This window comes from Acomys russatus, chromosome X (assembly GCF_903995435.1).
Source record: "Acomys russatus chromosome X, mAcoRus1.1, whole genome shotgun sequence".
Lineage (NCBI taxonomy): Eukaryota > Metazoa > Chordata > Mammalia > Rodentia > Muridae > Acomys > Acomys russatus.
Window position 1 is genome coordinate 37,213,984 of NC_067169.1, and position 13,826 is coordinate 37,227,809.

General features: G+C 34.6%; 1 protein-coding gene across 10 annotated transcripts in view; it reads left to right on the forward strand.

The window, feature by feature from the left end:
• Dmd (dystrophin) overlaps window positions 1–13,826 on the forward strand; it is a 2,465,896-nt gene that overhangs the window by 1,053,351 nt on the left and 1,398,719 nt on the right. The window lies entirely within an intron of this gene.

Consider the following 13,826-nt stretch of genomic DNA (forward strand, 5'->3'; position numbering starts at 1 on the left):
ATGTTGAGATTTTTGATTCACTTGGACTTGAGATTTTTGCAGAGTGATAATTTGCATTCTTTTATGTGCAGATATCCAACTTTACCAGCATCAATTGTTGAAAATGCTTTCTTTCACCAATGTATATTTCTGGTTTCTTTATCAAAAATCTGATGGTTATAGGTCTATGCATTTATATCTTTGTTGATAATTTAATTCCATTGATTAACATTTCCACTTTTATGCCAATAATATGTGGTATTTGTTACTATACCTCTGTAGTACAACTTGAAATAGGGGATGGCAATACCTCCAGAAATACTTTTATTATTCAGCTTTTTTTATAGCTTTCTTGTTTGTTTGTTTGTTTGTTTGTTTTTCCATATTGGCAATTATCCTTTCAAGGTCTGGAAAGAAATGTTTTGGAATTTTGATGGGTATTATGTTGAATCTGTAGATTGATTTTAGTAGGATGCTATTTTTTTTTTTTTTTTTTTTTACTAATTTAATACTACCAATCCATGAGCAGTACAGTCTTTCCATTTTCTGATATCTTCTTCAATTTCTTTCTTCAGAAACTTGAAGTTCTTGTCATATAGGTTATTACTTGCTTGGTTAGAGTTAACCCAAGATACTTTATATTATATATTACTTGAGGCTATTGTGAACGATATTGTTTCCTGGATTTTTTTCCCAGTCCATTTGTTATTGGAATATAGGAAGACTAATGTTTTGTTGTTGTTGTTATTGTTGTTAATTTTGTATCCAGCCACATTGCTGAAAGTGTTTATCAACTGTAGGAATTCCCTAAGGGAATTTTTGGTGTCACTTATGTATGTTATCATATCATTCATATGCAAATAAAAATACTTTGACTTCTTCCTTTCTAATTTGTATCCCCTTGGTCTCCTTCAGGTGTCTTATTGCTCTTGATAAAAATTCAAGTACTGTACTGAGTAGACATGGACAAAGCTAAGTTCATTTGAACAATCCTTATAAATTGACTCTAGTGTATCTCTATTTAAAATAATTAAGAGATATAAAATTCAGCTTTGTATTATTATTTAGTTCTCTTAATTATTCATAAATAATTAAGTTACTTGATTCCTTAGCAATTATAGTACCTATATACATGGAATTCTTAAATTGTCTCATCTTACATTGAGATTCCCAAAAGTGTTTTATCTCAGGTCTCAATGTAATTATTATTAGCAGTGAATTATCCCTATAGCTCAGTGATATTGTTTTATACTTTAGCAATTATCACATTATGGAACTAAGAGTATATTGAAAGTAGATATGTTATCTAGTTAATGGGCATATATTTCGTGGTTTAGTTCTTAATCATGTAGCTTTAATTTAAAATTTTTTCATGTAAACTTTGATTTATATTTTTGCATCAACCAGGTAAAACCAATAGCAAATTGAATGATTTTTAACATATTTCATTTCAATGAAGGTCATTGTCCCAAAGTGATATCTTTGAAAGTTAGCATCTTGAATGTCAAAAACAATATTAGAGGCAATTAAAATGCTTAAATCCATCTGGTTACCCACTGCAACAACGCTAGCATAAGCAGAGAGACAATATATTTTTATTATTTGAATGTGCCCAGTTTGAATACTAAATAACATAAATGAGTTACACCTGAGTTATTATTTTCTAATTTTTTAGCATTAATGTTTTTCCCTCATTTCGTGACAATTCTTTTAATGTTGCTGCTGCTTGGATAATGTTAATATGTATCACATCTCTGATAAGAAAATAGACACGAAAAGATAAGAAATCCAAAATTTTATGTTTTTGTTTAAAAATTATTTTAATTTTGTCTTCCCCCCAAATCTATATATTATACATTAAACCATAATAATTCATGTGAAGAACATAGTTAGACAATTAATGTGTCCATGGAGTATATTTTAAAATCTATGGGTGATCAACTGAGCCAAGCATTTTTTCTGATTTTTATTAGCTTTTTCAGAATCTTGTGCATCGAATTTTGATTATATTCAGCATTTTCCCCTCTGCTCTTTGATCTATACCACATTTCCTACATTCCCAAATTCATGCCTCTTCCATTTTAAAAAATCACATCACTACAATGTGTACTGTCCTTATACTTCTAGAAGCATGGCCCTCAGTGGAAGGTGGTCAACTCACCAGTGGCTACACCCTTAAAGGTCACTGACTATACCCCAACCTTTAAATTTTTCATCCATTGGATATAGGATGAAACACACAAATTTTAATTTCAAACAAGTTTTCAGGTAATGAGAAGGCCCTGATTCAGGGCCCACAGTGTGAAAATTAGGTCATTAAATGGAACATTAATTACATTACAACTTAACTTGTAATTTTCTTTCCTATAACAGACACTGTTTACCATAGAGTAAACTAATTGATGCCATTGATTCATCTGGGAGCGATTGCACTCCATATTCTTAGAATGCACTATTCTGATGACTATTTCATCCACTAGATATGAACAGTCCCTTGGCCAGAAACCAGTTTTTATTTTTGACTAGATATGTGGTTTTCTGTATGCCAGATGTCTAAAAGATTTTTAACAGGAGGAAAAACTGTCTGATATTCTCTTTCATAACAGGGTATCTAGCAAACAATCATACTTTATTTCAATATGGTAGAAAAAGATTTTGTCTTCTTACAAGGAAATGGCAAATGTTTGAAAGAGGGAATATATATGTACATCACCCTATGTGATCATCACTAAATGTTTTCATGTATGGAAATAGTAAACAGTATACATCATTATGAAGAATTATTGTGTTAGTTAATGTTTCTTAAAAATAGATAATAGTGGGGATTAGTTCTATGATGTAGTATGTGTGTAGATCCAGATGTCTAGCTCCAGAAGCTGCATGAATATACACCATGTTACAATACAAATCAACAATGCCCTAAGATGTGGCATGGAGGTTCTTCTGTTGTTGTTGTTGTTGCTTTACAAGTGAAGAAAGAATAAACATATTTACTTTTTCCAGCATACGAACCAGAGTGGAGTGCATAGCCTATTTCTCATCAGAAAAACATGAATGCTTTCCTTCCAATTATTTCTTTCACCAGCTTCTTCTACATCAGCCTCTAACACTGCTCTCAACAAGGTTACTAGAGAGCTCCTTAATTGCCAGTTTCAAAGGTCACTCTTCAGTTCTTATTCTTCTTGACCTTTGTACCTGCTTGACAGTGATGATTAGTCCCTTCTTGAAATTTCTTTCCTTTCCTTTTCTGAGACATTGACATGGTTCTCTCTTGTTTCTCTCCCCTTCCCCCACCTCCTCACTGGCCCTGGCTTTCTGATGTATTGTCAATCTCCTCTTCTTATCCCTTTAAGATCACTTTTCAGAACTCAAAAATTTTATTTTACCTCCTTCTAATGATGTTTCCCTTCTATAGAGTTTATTACATATACTACTTTCTTTCTAAATTGTCTGCATCTTGTAGTTTGTAAGGTACCATTTCTACTCCACCATCTGCCCTGATAGTCATACTTGTATAAAACAATTATTTATTAGTCACGTACATTTAAATTTCTAATGAGAATTTCACATGCAGTTCTGTGTTTTAGATTTTGCAAATCTAAAAGATATCATTCACATTGATGCCTCAAAGATTGGCTGTGCCTGCACTTGGAAAGTAAAACAGCTAACAATCTGTGAAGCAATTGGCAGTGGTCTCTGTAACTGACACATCACCAAATTCTTTCAAAATGTACCTCATAAACTGTTTTAAATGTATTACTTTTTCTTCAATGCTCCTTTTCTCCTATTTTGCTCCCCAATTTGTTTCTGCATGAACTCAGAATTTCTCTGCCTCTGCTTTTGCCCTTCCTGTTTATGTGCTTCACAGAGTCCATACAATAATATCTCAAAAGACAATTTGAATAAGATAGTTCCTTTGCCCACAATTCTTCAAATTTATATCATGGGAATCCCTTTATGTCTAATCTCTGGCTTCATTCTCTGCCTAGTATTTATATTCCAGTGCTACGGACCATCAACTACAAATTGCTTGTTGTCAGGTCATAATGAGATGAAAAGCTTTAACCAGAATATAATCAATGCACCACTTCCTCTTCCATGAAATGTTGGCAAATATAAAAATCAGATAAAATAGTGGAATTTGTGATTTAACTGATTAACTCTTTGACAAGACTATCTTTATCACTAAGAATGAGATGTAATTCACAAACTGGCATAATCTAGTAACACTACCATAAACTTTAACTTTCATTAACTACTCTTTATTTAGTCTACCAGTGTTTTCTGTTCTCTGAAGCATCTGTGTTTTATACCTACTGTTGTCTATATATAATAATTCTACTAATATCGGTTATTTTCCTACTCTCACGTACATTACTTCTAAATTAACTGCTCTGAATCTTGGTATCTCCACAGAGATATTAAAAATACTTTCATTAAACACTAGCTTGTATTCTAAGGATTTTATTTGCTCATCTCTGTACTTATTGTAGTCTTCTTGAGGAAAGGAAATACCTTATTTTTACAGTTATGTCATTTTGTCCAGACTTGCACACAAACTGAATATTCAGGAAATATTCATGAATGTTGAGGGGGATATTTGACAGAGATTTCTTATGTTCTTGGTTGAGAAAGAGAAGCACTATAGATGTTTCAAAGATAAGTTGTCTAATTTCTACTAATTCTTAGCTACCTGGTAGAGATTCAAAGCAGCGTGCACATAAACACAAATGGAAGTAACTAAAAACACAAGCAAGATTGGGTGGAGGCAAAACTACTAATATTATTGAGGTAGAGGAACAATTTGTGGGTAGTTTTGTGATCACAGCCTAGAAGATGGACCTTCTAATGGAAATTAAATGAAATGGAACAACCGGCAAGGTATTATAATGCTTACATGAAGAATATCAGAAAGTATGCTTTCAGTGAGGCAGTCTACAAGTCTACATGCAAGAAGAGGGCTCTTCCTGGTAGCCCATCATTCAGGCATTGTGATCTTAGATAATTGGTGGCACAACTGTGAGAAATGTGGTTTTGCTCATTTCAGTACACCTATGGAATTATATAATGGGAGACAGAGTAAAAGAGTGACTTTGTAAAACAGTGAAATTTATTTTGTATTTAAACTGAAGTTCATAGAGATGTTCGCTAAAAGAAGTAAATGGATTAAAACCGGTTATGATGCTGGGTAAGGAGCATTGGGGCAGTAAAAACATGTCAGACTTTAATGACTTTCCACGTTATACTGGATAGTTTCTGAACCTTGACTGGAACTTATTTAAACTTTAAAGACTCACAACATAAAAGCATGTTGAAATCCTTTAAACTCAGGGAGCTTTCACACTGAGTGTGTTTAAAGTTTAAATTGCCTCCCATAGGGTCCAATGCATAGTCAGTATGTGATGCTTTCTTTGACTACTCCTGTAGGCTATATGAGCCACAGCTACTCAGGAGGGAAGTGACAGCAACATTAGTTTTCATTCCAACTTCACAATTTATTCAGCTAGGATCTAATGGATCCTCATGATTTGAAAAGCACTTTAGTTGCTATCACTACAAAAAATACTTAAGAATTCTCTCAGGGAGATTGTATTCTAGCATAAACCCAGTCAAGAAGGAAAAAAGTACCTCTAAAATGTCAAGTGGTGAGAAAAAAGAAGCTTACTTCCTGTTTAATAGTTTGACATAGAAGGATCATGGGGAAATTTATTCTGAGTATACAGTTAAAGTACAGGGAAACATTGAACTCAATTTAATGGAAAAAGGTAATTCAAATGAAGGACCTACCCTTATGGATGGCTTTACCTGATTTTCTGAGCTTTGGGTAGAATGTTTAATCTAATGAAATGAAGAAGATGAGGTGGTGACATAAAAAATCAGAGTGGGTTTCTAGTGTTAAACAACAACAAAACAAACAAGCAAAAAACCCAAAACCAACCAACCAACAATAACAAAAACTCTGAACTATTTGCTGGATTTTAATCATCTTGTCATTGGGAGAAAGGCATTTTTGAGAGAAAGCATTGTGGTATGGCTACTGTGAACCACAACATTTCAATCCTACTTGAAAATGATGGCCCTGTAAGTAAATATGCTTACTGCAAATCCAGATGGCCCATGTTCTGCACTATTCAATCACTTCCTTTCATTTTTCACTTCCTTCAGCACATCTATGTATAAAATTACCAAAATAACTAGGACCTCAAAGGTGGGAAGGGATAATCTACTTCTAAAAGTTGTTCTCTCACCTTCACATGTGCACTGACCCACAAATCTCACTGCAATTCAAAAAGAATTTTTTTTACATTTCACTCTTCTGAAATATTTTTTCTTTTTTTCAAAAAAAATTTAATATTACTTTTCAGAAGTGTAAGGAGAAGTCACCCATCCAACACTACATAAAACAAGAAAGATAATCAGCATTTCTTTTTACTCCAAAAGGCCAGAGAAATATGAGGGAAGGATATATACCACATTCTTCCTTTTACAACTGTTTTACTTAGCTCCACTAAACTGAATGTAGTCAAAAGCCATAAAGTCTACAATAGTGATGATTATGGATGTGTTTCAATAAATCTTATTTGAAAAATGAGGCATGAGCATACATAGTCCATGGGTTTTTCTGCTAAAGGGTAAAATAAATGATTATTTTCCTATTCTTTTGTTTTTGTGTAAGCTTTACTGATTCAGGGTTTTATTTTTGTGGTTGATGTGTTTTATTCCTGTTGCTATTATTCCAATGACTTTTTACCATATAAACCTTAAAAATAAAACCTGAAACAAATCCAACTATTCAGACATGTGAGGAAGTAAGAAGAGCAAAGGAGTGATTTAATTCCAGCCAAGAACTCAATTTAAGAACATAGAAATAAAGATTTTATATGCGTAAGTTAATATGTATCCAAATTTCCATATGAGAATTCAAATCACATAAGTTTTCACATAAAAGCAATATTTTTCTCCATGAAAGCATGGAACTTGGATAATATTCCTGAAGCTCTATTTTCCCTTCTGTTCCTCCTCTAAATTAATTTATCTCCCATTTAGCAAGTTTTAACTTTCATAATGCATGGTATAGTTACAGGCACACAGAGTGTGATGATCAATCTATGTATAGAATGTTTAAATATTAGATTAAATCAATGACCTAGGGAGAATTAAACAAAACAGAACTCCGTTGTTCATGTTAAAACTATTTTGCGGTATATTGAGACATGTGTGGAAATTATGTGGCAGTATTTTTGGAACTAATGTATATATTAGCACATCAAGGTATTTTGTTTCTAAAAATGGCTGAAAGCATTTTGGCTCTATGTCTGAGGGTGTCTTACTAACAAGTTCTTTGCATTTTACGTTTATCTTTGGATGTTTTATGCTTCCATGTAAGAAAGCCTCCATGAAGAATCCATTTGTCACCATATTTCTCTTTTTTGTTTATCCCTGGTTTACTCCACTTAGCATATATACATTCTCCATGTTCATACTCATATTGCTACAAAAAAAATGTACTATATATCTGGAAAGTGCTAAGACTAAATTTTAAATGTTTTCATCACAAAACATAAATGTGGTGCTGGTGATGTAGTTCAGTTAGTACAGTGCTTATTCTAGCATTCTGGCATGGATAAAGCTCTGAACTGAGCTTCAGCACCATATTATGTGAGCTTGGATCCAGTCAGGTAGCAATGTATGCCTTTAACTCCAGCACTCAGGAAGGCTAGTCTCACTACCATATTGCTCTTAAGAAAATAATAAATGTAAGAAAATCTAATATACACTATGGAATACTACTCAACTATTAAAAACAAGGAATTCCCAAAATTTGTGGACAAATGGATTGAGCTAGAAATGATCATAATGAGTGAGTTAACCCAGAAGCAGAAAGACTCAAATGGTATATACTCACTTATATCTGCATACTAGCCCAAGGGGCATGCCCCATGAAAGCCTTCACTTACCAGGAAACTGGGACAGAGGGGAAGGCATCCTATTGGGACTCTAGATGAGAGAAGCATGGGAGAATAGCAAAGTAGAAGGATCCAGAGGGTCCTAGAAACCTACAAGTAGAACATTATGATAGGCAGATTTGGGCCCAGAGGTCCCTCTTAAACTAAGGCACCAGCCAAGGACATTACAGGCGGTAAACGTTAAACCCCTACCCAGATCTAGCCAATGGACAGAACATTCTCCACAGTTGAATGGAGAGTGGGGTATGACTTTCACACGAACTCTGGTGCCTCATATTTGACCATGTCCCCTGAAGGGGGAGACCTGGTGGCACTCAGAGGAAGGACAGCAGGTTACCAAGAAGAGACTTGATACCCTATGAGCATATACAGGGGGAGGAAGTCCCCCTCAGGAACAGTCATAGGGTAGGGGAATAATGGGAAAATGGGAGGGAGGGAAGAATGGTAGGATACAAGGGATGGGATAACCATTGAGATGTAACAAGAATAAATGAATAAAAAATTAAAAAGAAAAAGAAAAAGAAAATCTAAAGAGTTGCCCAGCTTTGAAAGGGAAGGTGTGCCCTCTAGTTATCTTTATCTTTCCACAAGGACATTCTTAGCTTTTCCTTTCAGTTTCACTATTTTAAATAACTTTCAATCTGATTTTGAAGTAAATGTTCTAGTAGGATCAACCTAGACATACTACATTTCACTGTCATAGACTAATTACTATGACAGCACTTAATCTACATCATCACATAAGAAAATGCTCATATCTAATATTAGTCTTCATTCATTTACATTTTAGGGGATTTTTAAAATTGTTATTACTGTTACCACTTTTAATCCATATAGTGTGTGTGTGTGTGTGTGTGTGTGTGTGTGTGTGTGTGTGTGTGTACAATAGTGAAGGCGTGCATGTGAGAAAACATGTGGAGTCAGTTCTCTTGTTCTTCCCACATTTGGGTTCCAGGGATCAAATTTAGGTTACTAGTATTATGCTGTAATCACTTTTACCAACTGAATTGTCATCTTGTCCCGTATAATTTTAAGAGTTAAACAAAAAAATAAAGATCAGAAATATTAAGTAGTCTCTCTAAGGATACAGTAAAAATAGAGTGAAGAACTGGACTGAGTTTAGTGAAGAACATGTATAAAAGATAAATATATGTAAATATGTCAACATATTTACTCAACATAGCAGTCACTACACTGAAAATTGAGACAATACACAATCAATGTTCATCCAGAAGCTCCCCTTCCACAATAAAACAGTTGACATTGATAAAGCATTTACAAGTCAAAATTTTACAACTTTTAACTTGAAGTACATAAATATTTCTTTGGTTCTTTAGAATATTTTGTGTGCTTTTTACTTTTAATTAAGTTTTAATGTCTAAATAATTCTCTTATTACTGACTATAAGAGGTGTCAATGACCTGATTTATATTACATTTCTGAAAAATTACCTGGCTGAGATTAAATCTGTATTATAACATGGTGAGGGAAAATTTGCTTTCTTACTGTTGGAAATGTAACATGATTTTTAAATTTGAATCTTCCATAATTTGAGAATGAATATGTGAAGAGTGTGGCAATGTTGTTAGTTTAATTTTGAGGGTAGAGAGGATCTTTAGCTTGTATTTGCTCAGCCTCAGGTGGAATAAAGTGTGACAGAAAATATCTCTAACAAGGCAGTAGGAAGACTATATAGCACCTAATTTTTCATCACATACTCATTTACATCAAGAGTGTTGCTACTTTGCTTTACATCTCAGCATGTGTACCTGATGATTTAGAAGTAGTGGAAAACCTGGGAACTACACACACACACACACACACACACACACACAAAAACCCCACATTGAACAGTGAAAAATAGCTGCAAAATTGATAGTTAAATATATGTGTGATTGTTACTTAAAAGCCAGGATCTCTAGGTTATAAGAAGGTGAATACATTCCTTGTTCAGTAGAAATATGGGTTTAAAGCACTGAGTATAGACTGTCAGCACTCTGTAAAGAGTACATGAGAAGCCTTTCAAATACTGCTTCCATCCCCTTTTACATCTAACATTTAGAAGTGGGCCAGTCTATAAGCAGTGTATTGGAGAGAAAGCAATGCATGACATTGACTATTAATTCTCAGAACTATAAGCAACACTGTTGAATGTTACATAATAAAATCTAGACTGAACATTACATAGGTACATAGAATAGTTTAGTAAGCAATACAGAGAAAAAATAACTTTATTGATTAAGCAATTTGTATAATGCCAAATCTAAATACCAACAACAAAAATAATAATGTTCTAGATAGTACTGGAGAAAACATATGCATACCTGTATAGTAGTTTGGATAATTTTGAGATAATTGTTATATAGCATGTAAATTATAGTAAAAACAGCAATCATATTAAAAGACAAACAGATTTAGTTGGCAAAATAACCCGAAATAGAAGTAATGGGGAAAAGTATGAAAACAGGATTGCATTGAAAGGAATTAAGATCTTGAACCATGAAAAAGTTTCATGGGTTATCTGTTGGGACATGTGATAGGGCCAGCCCTGCTGTTCCAAAGCTGCAGGCTATCCACAACATAAGACAACAAAGGGATAACTGGGAGGTGTGCTGGTGAGGAATCAATATTGATGTTGTCACAGAGGCCAGATCTCTCAGACTCCCTTTGACGTTCTGAAGAGTCAGAAGTTAAAGTAGTTTATTGAGAAAGTGTGCCTTGGACTTGTTATGTAGGAACATAATGAAAAGAATGAGGCCAATAGAAGATGTTGTTTGAGCAGAGATGCGGTTATCACTGTGGAAAACTGGGGTTCAGTTCTACAGGTGCCCCTTAACAGATCATGTAGGAAACATTCCCTGATTGTTCAACTTAGTGCCATTGCTTTCAAGATGCTTAAGAACAACTCTAACCATTCTCTCATAATAGTGAAGTATGAACCTCTCAGAATTTCTGGTCTTTACTGTTCACTTTTAATGAGGACATGCAGGCAGAGTCAGCGACTTTTATGCTGGGACAAACAAAAAGCAAAAAACTCCATAAGAACAACAAAAACAAACAAACACCAAAATACAACAAACAAAAACCCAAAAGTAAAAAAAAAAAAACAAAAAAAAAACCAAAAAAACAAAACAAAAAGACAAACTATATGTTCTTAAGACATTCTGTTTAAGAATATCTGCTGATGAAATGTTTATAGGAATACAGGATGATTCCAGTGGGACTCTGTGTTGATTTAGTGAATGAATTTAAAATAATCAAGAAGGCACGATCCATGAAAGGGGATTCTATATTTTGAAGAAAATTGGTAATTAGAAGAGGATAATTGTTAGATACAACATATGGATTTTAAGAACTTAATCGCATTCTGTTCTGTGCATACCTACCATGTACCTTGATTCTTTCATCTGCTGAACACTTACTTTGACTCAATAACATGAATAATTTGTTAATATTTAACATTCCCCTGAACTTTAGTGAGCCCAAGCAAAAATGTTTTGAAATAACTAGGTAGATGATGAGATATTTTTTGCAGCAGATTTACCCTCAGCAAAATTTAGTAGCCCAAACCAACAGCGATTAGTTATTCCTCATTGCTCATGTGTCAGCTAGTTTTGTGTCAACTTGACACAAGCTTTAGTTATCTGGGAAGAAGGAACCTCAACTGAGAAAATGCCTCAATTAGATCTGGCTACAGGCAAGTCTGTTGAACATTTTTTTAAATTAGCAACTATTGTGGAAAGGCCTAGTCTGTTGTGTATGATGCCTCCTGGGTTGGTTGTGCCTGGATTCTATAAGAAGCAGACTGAGCAACTAATGTGTAACAAGCTATTAATGTGCATTCCTCCATGGTTTCTGCATCAGCTCCTGCCTCTGGCTTCTTACCCTGTTTGAGTGCCTGTCTTGTCTTCCTTCAATGATGAACAATAATGTGGAAATGTAAAACAAATAAACTCTTTCCTCCACAGCTTGCTTTGTGGTCATGACATCCTTTGATGATTAACAATAATGTGGGAATATAAACCAAATTAATACTTTCCCCACAAGTTGCTTTGGTCATAGTGTGTAAGTGCATTTTTTATTTTCTCAGATGAAGGGATGTGATGAGAGCCAGCTGTACACAAACTTTACTAATAGATGGCTTGGACTGAACCCAGAGCATTTCTATCTAATTCTCACAAAGCCTAGGCCTGGAAGCTTCTACTCTCTGTACAATCTTATCTACCTTGAAGGCTTCAGCTTCCAACCTCTGTCCACTAAACTGGGCCTAACATGTTTTCATCCTCTGAGACTTACTGCTGAATAAGCTCCCTCTTCTCTATTCTCCAGAAAAGAGTAGCCTCACTCCCACCTGAGCTCATCAAGTGGCATCAGGACTGAGCATGTCCTCTTCCTCCATGGCTTGCCAAGGTAGCAATATCTATGCACAAACACAGCCCTAAAGAAGATACTATAAGGAATACTCCAACCTAAGGTGGTTAACTACAACCAGGAAAACACAGACTATAATAACTTCACAACAGCAAAAACAAGAGAATACAAGCACACAAACACACTACCATCACCAACATAATAATGAAAGGAACTAACAATCATTGGTCATTAATATCTCTATATCAATGAACTGAAAGCTAACATGCACTACTCTTAAGTAGCCTCTCTTTCCTGTCTTATGTAGTGAGAGTTGCTTGTATTTCATCTCTGACTCATTCTGTCAAATCTTTCTCTGATTCATCACTTTGGTTGCCACTCAATTAGACATCTTTGTTTGTGAATAAATGTATGTACTAATGATGTGTGTGTATTCTTGCCAGAGGGATTAAAGGTGTGTCATTTCAGCTGGATCACATAGACCTAGAAGGTCTTTGAATATGGTCTCTTGCCAGAGCAGACATGCTGCTGTATTAAAATTCCTCTGCAGTGGTGTTTCATCATAACAATATTAACCTTGAATAAGACAGAAATTAGTACACTTAGCATTGCTTTAGTTATTTACAGTGTCAAGTGGAGTGTGTATTTCAATATCCTCAAGTCATGAGGAGATCTATGTAGAAATAAAAGAATAGTATTCATGCAAATATTATTTTGTGCTTCATTATTGATAATAGAGAGTTACTCAGAGCATGGTCACCCAGTTTGGGTTCTGGTTTGATAAATGGCTTCTATGAAAGTGTGTTGTACAAGGAAATATTATAGTATACAAACATTTGCTAAAACCTTACTTGGGTTACTCTTATTGATGTCCATATTAAAATTTTAATTTATTATAATTTATTCGGATTTTGTCTAGAATGTTATCCCCTTGACTGTACCTTCCTGTTCCCACCCTCCCTCCCTCTTCTGCCTTATCCCCTCCCCCTAGACCTCTGACAGAAGGGGACCTCCTCCCCTATCATATGGCCACAGCATATCTGGTCTCATCTGGATAGCCTGCTTTCCCTTCCTCTGTGTGCCTCCAAGCCTCCCCAACAAGGGGAAGTGATCAAATTGAGGGACACCAGCATCCATCTTGCTGTATCAAGTTGCATGGTAAAGATACTGTTGGGTACCACATGAGAACATGGATATCAGAATTAAGGTTCAATTGGGACAACCAAGAGGGTACATTTTTTTGGTTTATAGTAAATATTTTTCAAAACTAAAGAACCAGTTGGAGAGGTAGTAATTTTCTAGGGCACAAAATTTTCAAACAGAGTCTGGGTAATAGCTCGTAGGAGAAGATTGCTGCATTGAGTTGAATAAAATCATAAGACTCTAGATAAAAGTTGACTCTAAAGTTTGAGTCTATCTAACTAGGGAAATGGTGATACTATTAACAATAATAGTAGCATCAGATGAGAAGGTATGTGGTAAATGTAAATACATTTCTTTTCTTCCTAT